Source organism: Phalacrocorax aristotelis, chromosome 2 (genome assembly GCF_949628215.1).
Source record: "Phalacrocorax aristotelis chromosome 2, bGulAri2.1, whole genome shotgun sequence".
Lineage (NCBI taxonomy): Eukaryota > Metazoa > Chordata > Aves > Suliformes > Phalacrocoracidae > Phalacrocorax > Phalacrocorax aristotelis.
The window spans coordinates 7,299,964-7,319,679 of NC_134277.1; positions in this window are offsets into that span (position 1 = coordinate 7,299,964).

Genomic DNA, 19,716 nt, shown 5'->3' on the forward strand with positions numbered 1-19,716 from the left:
TGCCCACACCCTAAAATTAAAAGCACCCCAAGGTGCCCAAAATAACTTGATTTCCTGACCGAGCCCACCCTAAAAATGATCAGCCACAGTCTGCGCTGAACCATCGTCAGATGAAGCAATGACCAGTGCTACGCTGCTGCCACCCGCTTTCACATCTGCAGAGTGTATCAATTTTAACAGCATTAGTGGGAAGCTTGTGTTGCTAACTCACACAAACACACGCACGATTTAGCTATATTCTAATAGACAGCTCTGGCCCATGACATTCCTGCAGGTCAGAATTAAAATAAAAGGCAGAGACGCAGCATGCACCTCTGGTTAGACTGTTGGCTGGCTCGGCGCAGAGGCAGCCTGCAGTTAATCAGCCTTCTTTCTCCACTAACTGTCACTGCAAACAAAGGAATTAGCAGAAGGTCTGTAGGGAACATTGAGATAATTTGGCTGGCTGAAGAAAAGAGAAAGAAAAGAAAAGCAAAACAAAATTACTGAGAAATTTACTTGCACTGACCTCTCCATAAATATTTAGATATAATCATCATTACCTCGGAGTAAATTAAGTTATAAACAGTCTCCACAATTGCGCATGATGAATGCGTATCGGCATGAGAGAGCACTTTATTGCAAGTTAATGTGGAAACAGAGCACCTCAATCAATCAGGATGCAGAAACACTGTCTGATGATATCAGCCTATCTCAACCTATTCATACTGGACACCGTACACTTGCTTACCAACCCACGCCTGCACCCCGTTCTTATTATGTTAACAAATACATATTGAACTGCAGTAGATGGTAAGACGTATGTTTATGGAGCTGGAATAACAAGGGACACACAGTACGTGTCCTCAGTCATGCTAGTGTTATTATTTATATTATAGTAACATCTACAGTGACTGAGGATATGGCCCCCCTGTGCTGAGCTTTGTACACAAACACAGCCAAAAACCATCTGGGTAGGATTCATGCGACTAGACACAGACATCCACAACAGGGATGTTGAGCTAATCACCGTCAGCTCCTTTCGCAGCCAGCTGAGAGAAATCAGCACTTTCTGAGCACAACTTTCCAGACCTATTTTAGATGTCTAGTTTAAGAAGAGATGAATCATGCCCTGGACTCCTATGACTGCCTTGTCTCGATCTCTGCAGACCCTTCGGGAGCGCCGGGTGACTACTGCTGAAGTCAGCATCTACACTGTGGATGCCAATTTGATGAGACGAGTCCCATCCGCTCTGACTGAGAGACTTGAGGGTTTAGGAAAAGCAGACAACCACATGGCAAGCAATAGGGAATCATATCTGAACGGCATTTTTCGACGTGAAACCCATGGAGCCTCCCAGGGCTGATGACGTCTCTGGCTTTAGAGCTCGGCTGTTGAAGAGGAGAGCAGAAGGGGGAGCGTGTTGCCAAGACTTGTGCCACTTGCACCCTGCCTAGCCCTTCACTTTCAATGTGAGAGCTGAGAGATGAAGATCATGAGCTTTGCCTTCCCTTCAAGCCATAGAGGCTCATTCCCTGCCCCTGTCTGGCCCTTCACCTCAAACTCCTGCCCACCCCAAGCTGGGGCAGTTGCAAGTGAGCCCTATCATGGCATTGCCAAGTAAGGACAAGCTTTAGGAGTTGGCTTCTTCATGTCACCTACCAATCACCCATACCTTACTACTGCCACCACACAGCACAGCCAAAACTTAGACACACTGCGCACACAAGACTAATAAGGGGTTTCCATGCTGCAAAGAAGGAAGGAAGGTTGTCAAATGAGATAACAGATGATGAAAATGTTTCTAAAAAATTAGCATGATCAGAGATTTTATTAAGGCTCAGCAAGACAGCAAATCCTGCAAGAGAACAAAAATTTTAACTGGAGGGTATGTGTGCCTAAACCTCTTAAGAAAGTCACTGAAATAGGCCCTAATACTGTGAAGCGCTGGACTTGGGTCAATTCAAGACAGCAGTGCATCGTGCTGTGACAATGGTCTTAGGAAAAACTGTCTTCATCCAGTTTGTCTTCATCCAGTTTTTCACTTCAGGGTTTTCTCTTATGGGGAAAACTTTAATATGCATTTTCCCACATAAACTGGGACGTCCAGTTCACGCTGATGCTCAACTTGAATTTACCATTGCAAAAAACCAACAATGACAATAGACAACCCAACAGATGAAAAGTGCCAGACAGAGAAAATAATTAAAATGCAAACCAAGTGGGCTGAGAAGATCCTTCTCACAAGCAGGTATTTATAGAAAGAGGTGAAAGGGAGACAACGTAGCACCAACTGTCTCTACCCTGTTACAAGGTGAAATAAAAATACTCCTCTTCTTACCCTCCTTGGATATAGCCTGCATAGAGTAAAATAAATGTCAGCCTGTAGCTGCCTTGTTCCCTAAGTTTTAGAACATTTCTAAAAGAGGTATCACAGGTGCCTGTGCTGCTTTTGCACCAGCCCTGCCAGTTTCCTCTGACAAGACCCTGTCTTTGGTCAATGCCACCCCTCAGTGCTACAACAGTGACCCTTAATCCGATAATTACCCAGCCCAGTAAATTATTGCAATTAGGCCCACTTCCCAGCTGCAGCCGAGGACAGCCTCCCGACGGGGCTCCTACCGCTTCGACACAACCCAGCAGAGCGACGAAGCCCATTTTGCCAAACGGTGTCTCATCCCTACTGAGCCTTAGTCTGAAGGGAAAGAAAGAAATTGCTAAATCTTTCAACACAAGGCAAAGTTTTCTATAGATACCAAAAATCTATTGACGGGCTCAGATCAAGGGCTTTTTAATTGAGTGAAGAACGTTAATTAGTAAATCTACTGACTTCTAAACACAGCAAGACCCAGGGCTTCGGATTACCATTGTGCAAGGACAAAGCAGCTTTCAAGGTCTAGAGAGCATTTTCCCTTTGCTGCCCTACCCCCAAACACCAAAAACTGTTGTAGCTAATTGCGGAGATATTTGGATGGCATGGTAGCAATCAGACATTGCTTCTCTTTAGCTGAGGGAAGTGCTCAAAGGAGTCATCAGGGATGGTTATCTCTGAAAGGTGAAGAAGTCTGAAAAAAACACAAGGTGTTGCTAAAAAACAGAAAGATCAAAGTTAAAAGCATTTGGATGGATAAAATGGTTGCGAAGACTATTACTTCTTAACATATAAATTACTCAAATCACTCCCATCTGTCTGCCTCCACAGCCATATGAAAGAGGAGACCAAAGGCTTATTTCCCAATACATTAAATCCTAATAAATCCACCCATGTTTTAAGTTGTAATACATGAAGTACTTTTCCTGGAAAAACTGTCTGCAGACCAGCAGCAAAGGCTTTAAAACATGTTTGTTATGGAATCAGAAAAAGAAGGGATCAAACAGCAGCAGTTCAGCAGTGAAGGATTGCTGGAAAAGCAGAAACTAAAAAATGTAATAATGGGAAGATGAAGACAGGAGGAGCAGCTTACTGAAGGGAATGGCCTTGCTGGGGAAAGGCAGCAGAGTTTATGGCCCCACTCTTTATTAGCTGAGGAAGTCAACGTAGGCTTCTGGGGGGAAAAAGTAGGAAAGGAAATAAAAAGGAGTTTAAGATCCTTTTAATGGTTTGAGGCCAGATTCACTGCAGACCTGAGCTGTGTCTGGGGATCTCACCTTTATTTCTAACATTCCCTGATGTTTTCCCATGAAATGATGGCTGGGAGGCTGATGAGCACTATGTTTCTCCCATGCCGTTCTACAGCCTTTGCTGTGCATCCACCACCCTGCCAGGCCACAAGATCCCTCCAGCAGCACTTGGCAAATGTCCTGCGCTTTCACAGGTCCTGGGCTACTTTCCAGGCATGTGGGCAGCCCTTTGCCCAGCAGCAGTAGATGACACACCGTGGCTATTCTTACGAGCTACATTTCCCTGTCCAGAGACAAGACTTTGGCCAAACTGTGGTGTCTTTGTGGAGCAGTGACAGTGCTGGGACGTGTTTCCTCAGCCCACCTTGGAAGCCAGCTGCAATTTTTGACCAGATATGCAAAACGGGAAAAGACTAGGTGCGTGCAAGGAGGCTGGGGAGGGAGAATAGGGGCTTCAGCCGTGATGTCACACACATACACCACCTGGGCAGCTTTCCTGGGAGGAACAGGGTGATATTTTGAAGAGGTTTTAGCACCCAGGGAGAGCTACAAATTACCCACCATCAACAGACAGCTTCTGGTCAAGTGCAGCCACATCCAGCTTACACAGTTTGCCCAGATGTGTTCAGGAGAGGCCAGGAGTATCTTGACATGAAACTTGTACATGGATGTGGATAGGTGGGGGGCATGTTTCAGCATCTAACTGTGGATGACGGCAGCCTGAGAATACTTAATGGCCTCAAATGGTGAGAAAACCTTTGCATTTCACTTTGTAGACCACCAATAGAGCAGGGCACTTGGCAAGACACCTGCCCATATTTCTTTGCACGGCTACAACACACAAGGCCCCTGGTCCCTGCAAGGTCAGCATTTACAGAGCACAGCGAACAACATGACAGTCCCACAGTGACACCTGCCCTAGATGTAGCTCTTGCAGCAACCCATTTTTGCGTTGGTAAAGTCAAGCCCAAAGATAACTCAAGGTACTTCCTAAGTTAAGAACAACTTGCAGCCTCTGCTGGCATGGTGGCACATCATCAAGACACCAAGGCATTATTTTATTTAAATTCTTCTTATAGGGATTTATTTTCTTGACCAGAAGAACAGACACTGGCACAGCAAAAAGTTCTGCTGGCCTCTTTAGCATAATCTAGAGTTAAAACACAGAGGCAGTATTTCCTACATCGGCTCACTGCTTCAGATCTTACCTGACATCCTGCATCATATATGAGACATCTGCGCTACACACTGGTGGAACAAATCTGTCAGCAGAACGAACATGCAGGGACAAATCCATCCCTGTTGCAACAGCAATGGTGTTAACCCAGGGGACCGTTTTTGGCCTGCTAGAGTCAAATGGGATTCAGAGCAAGTAACTCCCTATATGCATCTTGGAAGACAAATGAATTACTAAAATAGCATTAGTGGAAGCAGAAGTACCTACTCAGTATGCTGAGATACGCTGGCTCGACGGCGGCTGTGGCAGCCACGCTACTTTTGGATTCAAATTACCACCAATCAGTTATGCCCTATACAAATCCATCCCTTAGTTAAAAAAAAATAATAATAAAAAAAGCCTTCTTAAAACCTATCTTGTGTTATGCCTTCAGGGCAAATTTGCTTTTTATGAGCATGAATAATTCATGCATGTTCATTTATTATTAATTAATACTCCATGAACATGCATGGTTTATTCACCCAAACAAAGCACTGCACCCCGCACACTCTCCCTGCAGCCTGGCATTAGTTACTTTCTGCAGCCTGGCTGACCAAACCGTTAGATCAGTATTATTTATCGCCTCTTTCTCCCCAGAAGCTACTGAGAACATTTTGACCCTTCTTGACAGTCACTGGCCTTCTCTTCTTCCAGGGCTGGAATGGGGCAATTCAACTCTACTGAGCTTAAACATTTGGGAGAATTTGAAAATGTAGTTGCAAGAGGGAGGCAAGAAGAGGAGTTTGTCTTTTTGGTGGGCTGTGCCAGGCTGCATCCACTTCCATTTTGGAGAAGCAATGTCAGGCACCCTGCAAAATGCTGGTCATCACGTGGGTCACGGGTCAGCAGGGTGGTTGTGGGGACTCATTTCTCATTCAGTGCCATGTCACCAGCACCCACAGCAGCGTTTCCCACATGGAAGTATCTCCTATCAGAGAGACTTCATTGCTTATGGCAGAGCCCATGCCAACCACATTTCCCTGCTGTGCTGGCAGTTTGCTGAGAGCACACAGGGATTCCCCAGCAAAGTCAAGAAACTAATGAAAATCTCTTCTATCTCAATATAGATCCTTATGTGCATCGACTCCAGCATCAGTCCACACCACAGCAGGACAGCTGGGTTTTTCTTCTCAGTGTCCATCCTCTGAAGAGCCCACACTTGTTGGATTTGCTCCCAGTCCTGTATCTGCCCCCACCACATGAGCAACGCCTGCAGACCCAGCACAAATCACGATCCATTGCCTCTCATAGGCAGCTCCAGAGGAATCCCAGCTAAGCCCCTTCAAACAAGGTCAGACCTGCCACTCATAGCTCTCTGCAACCATCACCACCTAAAGCCTAGCAAAGCTCCACATTTTTATGGGAGCGGTAGAGCAGGCCTACCAATTGCTCCATAAAAACATCACCCACAACACCGTCCTCACCATTGTCTCCACACAGGCCCAGGAGGACTTCCAGCGCAAGCAGACTCACTCGGGTCAAATCACCACCTGGATCTTCCTTGCCCTCCTAGATGGTGCCCAAAAAACCCCGCACAAAGGGATGTTTTGCTCTTGAATCTTCACCTGGTAGGAGCAGCCCTGCCATAAGGCACTCCAGGATGCTCTGATCATGTCCCAGGTCTCAAAACAACCACCTCACCTTCATCATCTGTGTTACAGTCATAAGAATGCAGGACCAAGAGCTGGGTTTTCTTTATTTGGGCTAAAACATTGCAATCTCTTTATATGGTCATATGTGAGTCCTGATTTCAAGCACAGGAATGCTGAGAGGAGATAGTAGAAAACTCCCTGTGTGTTAGACACTGGAACAGCTTCAAATCAGGAGTTAGCTGAAGCAAACAGAGGAGACATGATCTTGGCATTTACAATGGGTTGAAGTACAGTGCACAGAGAGACGGGGAGAAGGGAGCATCACTTACAGGAGACGTTCACGCAGTGCTCAGCACAACAGGGTACCAACCTGACGGCAGGTCCCTTGATACTCCTGAAGCGGCATGTGGAGGAAGAGATAAATGAAAAGCAACAGCAATCTAATTGGTTTTAAATAGTGCTGGGTCCAAATCACAGGTCTAAAGCCAAATAACCCCATCTTTGAGAGCCTGGAGAGGGGAGTGGAGACCAGGCGTGAAGCACACTGTTTCCCTTGTTTCTCTGTAATGGTCTGAACCAAAGGACTGCGTCCGAATTCCCCAAACACAGCATGTTACAGATCCAGACCTGAAGTGCCTGGTTCCAGTAAATACCCTGGGCACCCTCCTATTGCCTCAAATTGTTTTACAAATAGAGATAAGTTCAGAAACACTTTGAGAGTTACAGACAATTTAACACGCAGGGGCTGCTCTGGGAAAACTTAAAACTGTCATAATTCATCCTCCCCTTCCCCCAGTCCAGAAATGAAAGATTAGACCTAGGAAGATTTATTAAACTGACATTTTAATAGAATTTTTAGACTTTCCCTGTTAATAGTTTAAATATAATTGAATTCCATGAAAAGGAGGAATAAGGGTTGGAGCCAGTGTCCCCCAACAATGTTTTAAACACTGGGGCATATCGCTAATGCATAATTTAGTCTTATTTGCATGGCCCTTAGAACTGGGAGTAACGAAAACACAAATCTAATTAACAGAGAGAAAGAAATGCCTCCACCAGCAAACTTCATCACAAGCTCCACTACCATACACCCACCCTCCCCAAGTTGCAAACACGAAACAGATGGCAAGGAGGAGAAAAAAAAATAAAAGACATCACACGTCAGCTCTTGGAGAGGAAGAGGGGGGGGAAGAGAGAGAAAGCAGAAGGGACAGGATGGATAACTCTGCTACTTGACGATGCAGCAATTAACTTGCTGAGGGTGGAATAATTCTTGCAGTGCCTCTCTGGTTGGAGCACTCTCCCAACTTAGCTAAGGAGTAGATGTATTGAGTGCAGTGGAGAGTAAACCAGTTTTCATAAATCCCAGCAGGAGTCTGTTTCGCTTTATGAGATTCGTGTGAAAAATTGAAAATTCAGGTTTTTCCAAATGCATCTGTAATCAGCAGCCTGAGCTGTGTGGGTCCCCAGAGGTAACTGATCACAGCACAAAGTAGGGTTTCACAATCACACCAAGCGTTTCCACTGCATTTTTAAAGGTTAGACATTAATTCCTGATCAATACAAGGAACAGCAGGCTATCCCCTACCCCCACTCCCAGAACCATCGTACATTATTAACTGAGCCTTGGCTTTGTCCTAGAATTACTTCAAATCACAACTTGGGGCTGTAAGGCACAGAGTCCCTTCAGATCCAGAGCAGAGGAGGGTGAGGAAGGCCCTCCCCAATACCTTCTTCCCCCATGCAGAGACAAACCCACCATGTCCTAGTTCTGATTGGCATTTACATTTTTTTCTAGGCGCCCCCACCTTTTTTCCTAGCCCCCCACCTTTTTTTTTTAACCCCCATTAGCAAAGTTGCTAAAAAGAGCTGCTGGGCTGGGTATGATCCTCCCTCGCTGATCAGGGACAAAACCCACTACAGGTTCACCCAGGTAACTGGTGGCTTTTGACTTCCTGACTAGGAAATACCTCACTAGAAGGTATTTCTCTCACTAGATAGTTGAAGGCAAACAAGGCTTGTTGTGCTTGATGTGGCCCAGGCTGTCATCTGGTTAAACACGGACAGCAATGAAGACCACTAGAGCTCAGCCATTCACCAGAGTCCTCCTTCTAGTCAGCATTAAAACCACCATGAAACCAAGACTACAATGTATCCTATTCTAAAAGAAATTGCTAAATTGAATCAGATTAATCACCCCAACAAAGGTCTATATTAAAAAAAGTCCATTGCTCATACATTTGAACCAAACATTGGGAAGCTTTCTAAGTCAGCCTCCATAGTACGTAAACACACAGGCATGCATATCCATACACACGTATTTCATATTTTGCATATTTCAAAAATAAACACCAGAATTTGAAGCTTCTCCATGTTTAGTTGGACTATGTAGAAACAAGGCATTCCAAATCAGTCTTCATGTTTCAGTAGCCCTCCCTTAACAATGTGCCACACTAAACCTATTTTTGCTGGGTTCCTCTGTGCCATTACCATTACAAATTTCATTGACATCAAGGCAACCCTCTTGAGCTCTGAAAACAAACTCAGTATGTCTCAAGCATGAGGCTTTCCAGCAGCATTAAAAAAAAGTATAAATCCAGGCTACTCAACAGCCTTTAGAAATCAAAAATTTTCTGGTCTTCTCCACACTTGCACATTGGGCTGTCGTCTGCTTTCCGCTCACATGATAGGTGATGGCTGCTCTTGTGTGAAGACCTGATGCAGTTTGACATGGTCTAAGTCAGAGGCAGGAGGGATGCAAGCTGGTCAGTCAATCAGATTTAGGATTGATTTTTGATTGTTGGTCATGCTGGTTCCTCCCCTGCCTCTCCCTCGTGGTAACAATCCTGCAGCTTTGAAGGCTTCAGCTGCTGACTGGAAGAGATTCCCGGACTGCAGGCAGCATTTTGGGGTTTTTTTTGAAATCTTCAGTTAGGCAGGCCTGGGTTCATTAGCATGCTCTTATGGTCTCATATAGTTTACTGCCTCTCTTCAGGGCTCATTTATTCCACTGAAGTCAAACCCAAGAATTCCCCCAAGGCATCCTTGTCAGATGTGAAGTGACTGGGCTACGCAACACACTCTTTCCACGTACTGCGATAGGTACAGGAACCTGACAATGGTTTTTGGTGCCGTATCAATTGATTATCAAAGGGAAATTGATGAATATCCACCTTTGCTGAGTTACAGAGTCTCCTGATGGTTGAGTGTGAATAAAATGTTACGCAAATTAGCAGCTGAGAAGGGAATTCTGGAACTGAACTTGAATATGAAATAGGTCATTAATACAACACATTTTTAACATCTGTTGATTGTTTCTAGCATTAGGTCTGTGGTGAAAATATCTATGTTAAGATTGAGTGAGAAGAACATAAGACAACCCCACACTCATGCACAGACCCCTCTGAACCCCCTGCCGTGCTTGTTGTGAGAGATTCTGGAAAACCAAACAGGTCACTCCTGGTGAAGAAACACAATTTATAGTCTAGATTGCTATTTGTTCACCTGTTCAGGACACCTCAGTATCGTGTGTGCTTAGCTGGCTGTGCAGAGTTTCTCATAAAATATGAATACTTCTTCCAGATATGGAGAGTGCTTAACTTGCATTTACTGTATGAACAGTTATAGGTTTCTATTATTATTTATAAGCCTACAGTGTGAGAAGATTTTCTCTAATGCTCAAGAAGTGGCAGTTTCTCTCTTGCAAAGGACAGACGGACAAGAGGACACAGCAAGAGGAAGGCAAACATCAAACAAGAGATGTGTAGACAAGGCAAACTATATTTTCTGTAAGCCATACAGGCCATCTAGGTGTTTAAAAATAAAACTGTAGTGGATTTGGGCTTTGTGGGCTTGGTAGTGTAAGGTACAGTTTGTGTTTTATCCTGTAAGTACACTTCAGCCTGTCTGGGTTCTTGCACATGGGGCTGTTTTGGGTTTGGTGCTTTTTTTTTGTTCTCCAGGTTGAAGAACGAGTGATGAAAGCCAGCAGGTAGAACAGGAAAAACCCAATTTCTTTGAAGATAATCTATGGTGCTCATAGCTGCCCCAAAGGGTCTCCGACACATCATAGGAGAGGAATGGCAAGTTAATATCTGGAGGGAATGTGTCAATGGTCTTTAAAAATGAAAAGTGAACACTGTGACAAAAAACCCAGAATGTCAGAATAAAAAGTTCTTTTGTGGGAAAGAGGCATTGGGATACACAGACATACTCACACCCCTCACCTCCCCTGTGGCAGGATCGAGACCTCCCAGGAGGGCTCGGGCTCGGTAGGAAATGGTGATCATTACAGGGCGTTTTTTAATCTGGTTCTGCAAAGCATAAACCTTACAGACTTACAGACATTCAAACAGAAGACAGAAGGAAGGATGAAAGGAAGGAAGTCTTTTTCCTACCTTCTTTCCGATCAATGGTTATTGAACTACCCATATGAAGTGAAAAAGGTCCAAGAGGAGAAAAAGAAAACCCTATCTGCAGTAGCCAATAAACTGTGAGCAGGGCAATACAGGCAGGACACAGCACAATAACTTTCAAGCCATGGTAGTGACATGAGCTTTAATTTCTCCCTTCTGGGGTGACCACGAAACTGATCCCATCTTCAGGTACTTTAGGTGAGGATATTTCTCTCTGGCCAAAATTCAACCCTTCCAACATAGAGTTTCAGCTTCCATGAACTACTTCCTACCATCCTGTCAAAAGTTTCTACATGAGCTCTTTATAGGATAGCAACAGGAGCCCCCATTCAAATGAGGTCCTTCCTCAGGAGACTGGTGGTGGGGAAAAGGTGGTTTAGTTCCCCTGTCACTGCTTTAGATCCAGCACTTCATTCACAGTCATGATTTACAAAAAGGAAAAGCAAACCAAGCCTCTTGCCAACTGATGATAACACCTGGCACAAGCAGCCCATCCAAAGCATGGTCTAGAGTTTTGATCAGCAATAGGCGGAGAGCAAAATACAGCGATCACTTCTAGTTGAGGCACATAACCAAGGAGAACATAATTAGGGCAATACTGCAAAAGACCAGGATGTGCTTCTTTAGAGACAAAGGGATGGAATAGCAGGATGACAGGAGAACTGTCTAAAATTTAAGGGAGGAGAAAGGAAACCCTGTTGAAGGGTTCTGCCCACCCCAGCCAAGCTCTGTGTAGTGTCTGCACTTGCTTCTTAGGTATGAAGCCTCAATCACTGCCTGACATAGTAGTTTTGATCTGGTGTCTCTGGTGGTGCAATGTGCCAAACCCTCCATCTCACAAGATAAGGGTCACAAAACATGCCCTTTACCAGAGGAAGCCATAGGGCAGAACAACAGCAATGCAAGTAACCAGGTAGAGAGTACTACAAGCTAAGGAGGAGTCTGGTCATAGAGATCCTCATCAAAATTCAGGGTAGTGATTTCAAAACCCTCATTCCAGACCGGAACCACCTCTATAAACAAGGGGCAAGAAAAGACAACAACAGAGTTTCTCCATCCAATGTGCATTGCAACCCTTTAGATTGAAACTCCAAGTTTGTATAAGGAATGACAAGTCATGGTGGGGTAATGAAACCTGGAAGGCTTAACTGCAGCTCAGGGGCTGGAGGTGCCTAGACATCAGGCTACCAAGACCAAAAGTCACCTAATTTCTTGAATGATGCCCCACAGTCAAGTTTAAATGATCCTTACCAGGCCTCTGTATCGCTCATTCATTGCCTGCTCATAAGTGCTAGCAGCCACCTCAGCAGCTTCACCTCCATTCTGCAGACCACAGTGGTGGGCTACTATATTTATTGTCCCATCACAATTAACCACCCCTGATTAGTTCAAATAATTATTGGGTGCTAGCAATTAGTCACTGACAGGCCTCCTCAGAGTCTTTAATAGCTGTTCCCACAAGATCAAACAGGTGAAGGCCAAAAGAAGAAAGCAAAACAACTAAACAAGTGGGAAATGAGGGAAAGAATTAAGAAATCCCTGAACAGACCCAGGTCCTTTGAGACCCAGAGCAGAAAACAGCCCAGCTAATTAGCATGCCTGTTGCCTTGCCAGCATGCATGGAAATTTTCCCTCCAGCCCTTTTTCTTGCAGAAGTTCATGATTTGGGATTCCTCCACAATACAAGCACAAGACAAGATGCATTTGCACATTCTCATTTCAACACTGCAATGGGCCTCCAAAACACTAAATCATGTCTGGGTAATTTTGTTTAGAGGGTGAATTTTGGATTCTAGGACTCTAAGCGGAGGATTTTTTTTGCAGCTGACTGAAGACCTCTGACAATGGCAGGGATTAGGGGAGAATGGAAATGCTGACAAAAGGATGGCCTTAACTGATGGCGAACATGCTTCTTTTATAGATCTCAGAGGCAAAAATCCTTAGAAGGATGCTCTACACGTTGTAATAGCAACTGTACGTTTTCTGTTTCAGATCCTGCCACAGAACTGAACAGAAAATAAATTGTTAAAGACAACACTCATAGAAGTGGCCTTGATCTGTATTAAGTTCTACAGGGTGCAGAAAAAAAAATCATAGAATTGTATCTGATTCTTAGAGAACACTCTTGCTTCTGTTGACATTGACGTTTATGGAATTTCCCTAAACAGGAGAGCATCCAGATAATATCTTTGTTTCCACGTATGTCTTTTTACACCTGTGGTGGAGTTTGCAGATGGCTGGTGAAGTCAGAAGAGGTGCCAGCACCATCTTTACCTCTGGCTGAAGTCAGTCTTATTTGAACACGCTTGTCCACAGTAGCCATGGACATGTTAGTTTCTTCCTTGTGACGCAGATGTTTGCTTTCCCCAGCCGTGTGCTCACTTGGATAAGAGCAGGTCTGGTTACAGGCAGAGCATGAAAGCTTCTGAAGAGTGAAACAGTTCATTCTCTTTTCTCTGCCTCTCCTCCCCCCTGGCTCCCCGTTTGGCTGCATGCTTCTCCACTGTGGCTACAGCACTCGGAAGATGTCTGCTTCCGGACATCCTACTCCAAGGCCTTTTGTCCTGAATAATACTGATCTGACAAGTTTTAAGGGAGGATTTTGGGGTGTCCATAAAACACTTGTGTTGGCTTCCAGGTGGCTTTTTAACCAGAAGCTGGCTAGCCACAGGCAATGTGGCCACAGATCCTGAAGCATCTCAGCATTCCAGAACCAACCTCCAAGCACAGCTGAGACCTTACCAGGAGGACTGTGATCCTGGGGAAGCTGCTGAAGAACAGATATTAAGCAGCTTGACATATGATAAGCTTGGTTCAGCGCCTTATCCCTCCCTTGCTCCAAACACAATTTTGTGAAATGATGAATGATTGTTTTACAAATAATGGTTTTGCGTTAGAAACGCACATTATTTCCTGATTTACCCATCCAACCTGGAAAGACTGCTGCCAACACAGGGAAACATGTCCATCACTTTGAGCTTAGCTGGGCCACAGGTGGTCATGGGAAGACTGGAAGACTGACATGAGACAGGTTGTCTGAAGGATACTGGTAGAAAACACGGAAAACTTGACCCTTCTGTGGACATCAAGCTTCCTGAGCACAGCCCTCGTCCCTGGGCATGGGCATCAGACTTGGGTGTCTGGTGGGGTGGGATGAATCCCTCTCAAAGCCAACAATGGCAGGACAATCCACAGACCATGGATGGAAGAAACACCTATTCCACATGTACAAGACATTATCACCCTCGTGCACTCCCTGCTTGAGTGAGAAAGGATGGCAAGAGCGATCAGGAGACCCCTCACACCCTGACAAACAGCGTTGCACACATCCTTTCCCTTTTCAGAGAGAAACAATGGGGGAAGAGGAGAAGGGTACAGCTAAAGCTAAATTGTCCCATAAAACATCTTACTACAACAAACCCATTAACGTTTGACTCTGCTATAGAACCTGAACAGGCTGCAAAATGCCTGCCTGAAAAGGTGATGCACAACAATACAGTCACACAAAGAGCCCTTGCCAAGGTGGGAAGGGTCCCCATACAGCCCCCCCACCCAGCTGCCGGGTGCTTTCCTGTTCGCACTAGCCACCCATGCTGAAAAAAAGCAAGAAAGTTGTTCTGTTTCAGAGTAAAATCTTCCCATGCCAAGCACGCGCTGCAAAAAGGCAGGGCACACGGTGGTGTTCCCCTTTTACAGGAACGACAAGAACTATTTGCAAGAAATCAGAAATAGTCCCCAAGCCCTGCTTTGTGCCCTCAGGGTGCTCTCCGCCCACGCATGAACCCCAGCAGGCGCAGCCTGGGGAATCCCTCCTGCCCTGCTCAGGTGGAGATCAGGAGCACGTAGGGACCAGAGTGACCAGCCATGCAGCCACCGCTGAACTCAGCCAAGCTACTGCTAACTGTAGTAGTTCTCCGTTTCTGCAGGTGCGTTCAACTTATGCAACTCACATTCTTCTACAGCACTGGATGAGTTTTCTAGACCTAATGAACTGGATTAGAGAAGGCTAAGTTTTAACTCACATTTATTTTGCTAATAAATTCAATGCTGGGAATCGGCTGAGGTTCAAGCAGCCATGAGCATCTCTAAGGTTATACTTGATACTTTTAGTCAGCCATAAGCAATACTTTCTCCTACAGACATAACACACTTTTTCCCTTAAAACTCTATTCATACCTGTTTTTTTTAAATTATTTTTCTGCTTGCTTTTTATGATCAGAACTGCCAGAACATCTCCTTGCAGAAAGGCTTTGGGAGACCTCAAGGGCAATATCTCACAGGGCCGATCCTTGCACAGGTCTTGCAGGCACCTCCATCAGCAAAAGCAGAGCTGCAAGTGGCCTCCAACATTTGGGGACCCTTCAGGAAATCAACAGGAGCCGATGCACTGACATCTCAACCACCCTCCAAAGTACAGCAGTTTTCAGCATCCCAGGCTCAAAGACAAGCAGGACTAACATCCAGGAGCAGCCAGCCATGGCCTGAAGAAGGTGGGTACAGGAAGAGCAGCTGCTGTCAGAAAATCAGCGTCAGTAAGGAGCCTCCTGGGTGGGAAAATGTCAGACCAACTTGTCAATCAAAGGGCAAAGGCTATCAAAGGCAGGTTTCTTGCTATGTCTCACAAGGCTTTTTCTTTTTCAGCTACAAGCAGAAATTCTGGCTCTCCCACATTCATGACGAGATGCCTCCTGCGAAGTATCCTCCACACTCCCCCAGGTAGGTAGCAGCACAAAAGTGGTCAGGTCCAACCTAGCACTCCAGGTCTACCCAAAAGCATCAGCTGACCATCACGGGCAGGCCAAGCAGTGCCAGATGGGGGCCCATTTTCAGGTCTGTGCCTGCAGGAGGCGGGGTTCTATTGTTCAGAAGAGAGATGTGCCCAAGGGAAGCCCCCTGCTCTCCTCCACCATCTCTGAGGTGAATAACGCTGGTCTGGGATATTTGATATCAAACGGAGAGGCAATTAAGGTGTTTGGGTCTGTGACTGCTTTACACATTAACTCTGGATGGGATGAAAACATAACCTGCTGGTTTTGTCTTTATAAGCAATACTTGGCTTATTCTGTTCCTGAGCTTGTCTCCTGTGCAGTGTATTTCTTTTGCTGATAAATATTTATGCTCCATTATTTTGATTTATACAAGGGCTTAAATATTGTAAAGCTGGATATAACCAGTGTAAAACAACATAAAACAAAGCACTAGTATCCAGAATGGGGTGGACTAAAAATGCACGCCTCCTGCAGTGGCCAAATTTTACCCCAGAAATGACCTCTTCCCCCCCAGGACTGGTACAAATTGGCAGCTCCCCCCTCTCTGCTTCACAATTGAGATTCCCAAACTGTGTGTATCAAACAGGAGAGGTGTTTGCAGTATTGCCAAGGTTACTAGAGTGAAAACATTGCAAATGGCATTTGCATGATTGTACTTTCAAATCCTAACTTGTAGCAACAGTGCATTTTAAATGAAGGTGATTTATAACTCAAACCAGAACACTAATCATTTCCTGGAGTAATAGGATTTATTTGTTGGTTGTTTGGTGGTTGTGGTTTTTTTCAGATCAGAGACAACAAGCTATGTTCATGAAAGGGGAGATGGCTGGGCTTAAACCATACTCTAACAACATTTTGAAAGGATTAGAAAAGAAACATGAATGTGCTCTATTTTCAATCTGCGGTTCAGAGTCTGTGTAGTCTTTAATGCTTCCCTGCTATGAGAACATCCTAAACTGCTAACAAGTTCAGACAATTGCCATTTTAAATGAAAAACTCAGATTAGCACAAAAAAGAAGGAGTTGTCTGGGGATCAGAATGGATGTTTAACAGCACCCAGCTGTTCTCCAGCTATGAAACTTCTCACCCAAAGCACACTGGGCACGTTAGGAAGCAATGCTCATTCCTCCACCAAGACTAGGATTTACAGCCCAATATCTTGACCAGCTAAAGCTGGAAGCAGTTGCCATGTTCCCCACATCATTGGATTCCTGGGATTGACTGTTAAGGTCCTGGGGCACCTAACTTAAAGTCATGCAATATTTATGGGGAGAAAGAGCTCGTTTAGGCTGTAATTTAGGAGGCACACTAAATCTCATGGCCCATATCCTTACATGGAATAAATGGATTAAGTCAATATACACCAAAGAGCTTGATTTTAACCTCTGTGCTCTGCACACACCAGACTTACGGGAACAAAGGTGCTCCATAAGGGATTGAAGGTTACCAGAAGTAGTCCCAACAAATTTCCCTCATTTTTTTTTAACAAAAATAACTTTTCCAGACATTTCTGAAATATTTCTGTAATGCACATGTTAAAGCCACCTTATAGGGTTTGTTTTAATACAACTGTTCTCAGTAGTGGTCTGTTAAGCTAACCTGTCAGGCATTGGAAACCAAGAGTGCTCGTGTGGTCTGTAACTGCAGCCATCTGAAGAGATGATAAACTTCATCTGACCGGTGGGAACTTCATATAACACACAGTAACCTGGTCACTTAAGTTGCATGATCATATATATATATACACACATATATATATCTTTATATATATGCGCGACTGACTTTGGGCTAGTGAAAGGGGTGTCAATTTAGGCACCTAAAAACAGCACCTAAAATCTCTAGTTGTGCTTGGAAGTTTTGGCCTTAACTATGTTCATACACACACTGATTTTATACAGTGTGTGTGTATATATATATATATGTATAATTTCACACACACATATATACATACATCTATAAATGAAAAAATTAATCTAAAATATGTCGCCCTGCAATCTGTCAAATAAAGCTGATATAATAAATATGTCACTTTATTTAACAACTGATGCTGAAGAGAACTAGGCAGAATGAAAGAAATCAAGACAGGGCTTAGTAAAAACACTGAGGAAGGCAGAAATTAAAGTAATCAATCACATTCTCATGGAATGTCTACACCACTCGAAATAATATTTTATTGTCTGCTATTGATTGGATGCCACTGAACAAAATTACAAACAATGAATCTGCTGTTATAAACAAGAATCACGATAAGAATAACTTATTTCAAAGCCTCAGCTACACAACAGTGTGCACTCTGAGGAGTCAGGCATGGAGCATCGGACATCTACTTGCTCTACCACCGTAACCTAAGAAAACATCCCTGCTCATCTGCATCAGAAAGGTTGGCATCCAGTGGTGCCCAAAATAAGGGCACATTCTCCTTTTGCTCTCCTTTGCATTTTAAGCATGAACATTTAAAGCTTGCGAACTTTGGTAGGATTAGAAGGAAGGACAAAGATGCAAAAGAGAAGTGGCACCATTTTTTTCAAACGGTGAGACCTCCATTCAGCAAGGAGGAGGAGAACACCTTGAATTTTAATCTCCTAGTACCATCATGAGAAAAATCAAGGGAATTATGCGAAATCAGAGAGCAAAGCATGGCTGTAGTACCCAGCAGCCAAACTCAGGCAACTTTGTGGAAAAGAAAACAAAATTTCCACACACCCTCCAGCAGCCACTGGCCCCAAGTGTCTTCCCAGGTGCTTTGCCATCACTCAAGTGGGATGCTGCCACCCTGACCTGTGCAGGGACAGGGGAGATGGGTCAGGACCCAGGCTGAGAGAGAACCCAGTGCAGGACAAGTCAGGAGAGGACATCTCATCTCACTGCTAACCAAACCACACAACTTATCAAACACCTCAACTAACACCACCAGGACAACCTGAGAAGCAGGGTGCTGCTCATGCTGGGCACTGCTCTGAAGACTTATCTCCAGAAAGGACGAGCTGCCACAACACAGTGCTTTGCAGCTGCGAGGATGAGGACCCACAGCTGGTACCCTAAGCCCTTTGAGCTTGATTTGTTGTAAGAAACAATCAATACCTGGCAGGGCTTTTTGTGCAACTGGGGGAAAGTCCTGCTTCGTTCTTTCCCCTATAAAACCCAGAGGACAATAAAAGAGAGCACTACTAACATCTCTAGGAAAGTCAGATGGGATGGTGGTTAGATGAGCCAGCCATTGCCAATAACATCCAGACTCTAAAATAAAAATGGAGAACTATGAATGCAAAAGGCTGGATGGATTAGATGATACATCTCCTCTTCCTGGGTGAGGCCACCAGGTTGTCACACGTTAGGCATTTACATACGTGTGCAAATGGCATGAAAATACTGGGCTGAATCCATCCACGGTGCAAGTTCATTGAGTTCCAGCAGATCTACGCTGGGTGCTAATTTGGCTCATTATGTATAACTGAACATAATTCTAATTGACAGTTTTGATTACGCCTCACATCACTGCTGCTCTAATTTACCCACATGGGGTGAGAAAGAGGTAATACGCAGATTGAGGTCTGGCTCCAAGGGTGACAGCAACAGGAAGAAGAAAATGCATCCCTGGAGCTGTGCACAATGGCCAGGGATGGAGCTGGAGGCATTCTCCCACTGAAGAAACATGTACCCTAGTGGTGTTCAGGAATCAGGTTGTTTCTAACATCATTACACAGCTGTACATACCCAATAGTTTGCTACCCACCCCTGCAATATCCAATCTCTACTACTACAGATTTTATGGAGTGGGAGTCCCTGTAGGCATTTTGGGGGTAAAAACTGCTCGGTATGTGCGGGAGAGTGTGTTTGTGCATAGGCGGGATTTCGGTTTGGGGGATTTGGAGTTTATAATTATTTTCTCCCATCTGTCTCATATGTCTTCTCATACAGACTCTTTGTGTCTCAGATTAGAAGACAATTTCAGACCCACAGGGATCAGCGGTGCCAGCCACACCTTTCTGGGGAGCAGAGGTACTTCCACAGGCTTTCAGTTAATGCGGATAAGAGTCCAGTACACTGGATATGCCCATCAACCAGTTCGGAAGCAAAAGTTCTTGTCCTAATTAATTATAGTTACTTCACGAAGGTCAGCCTA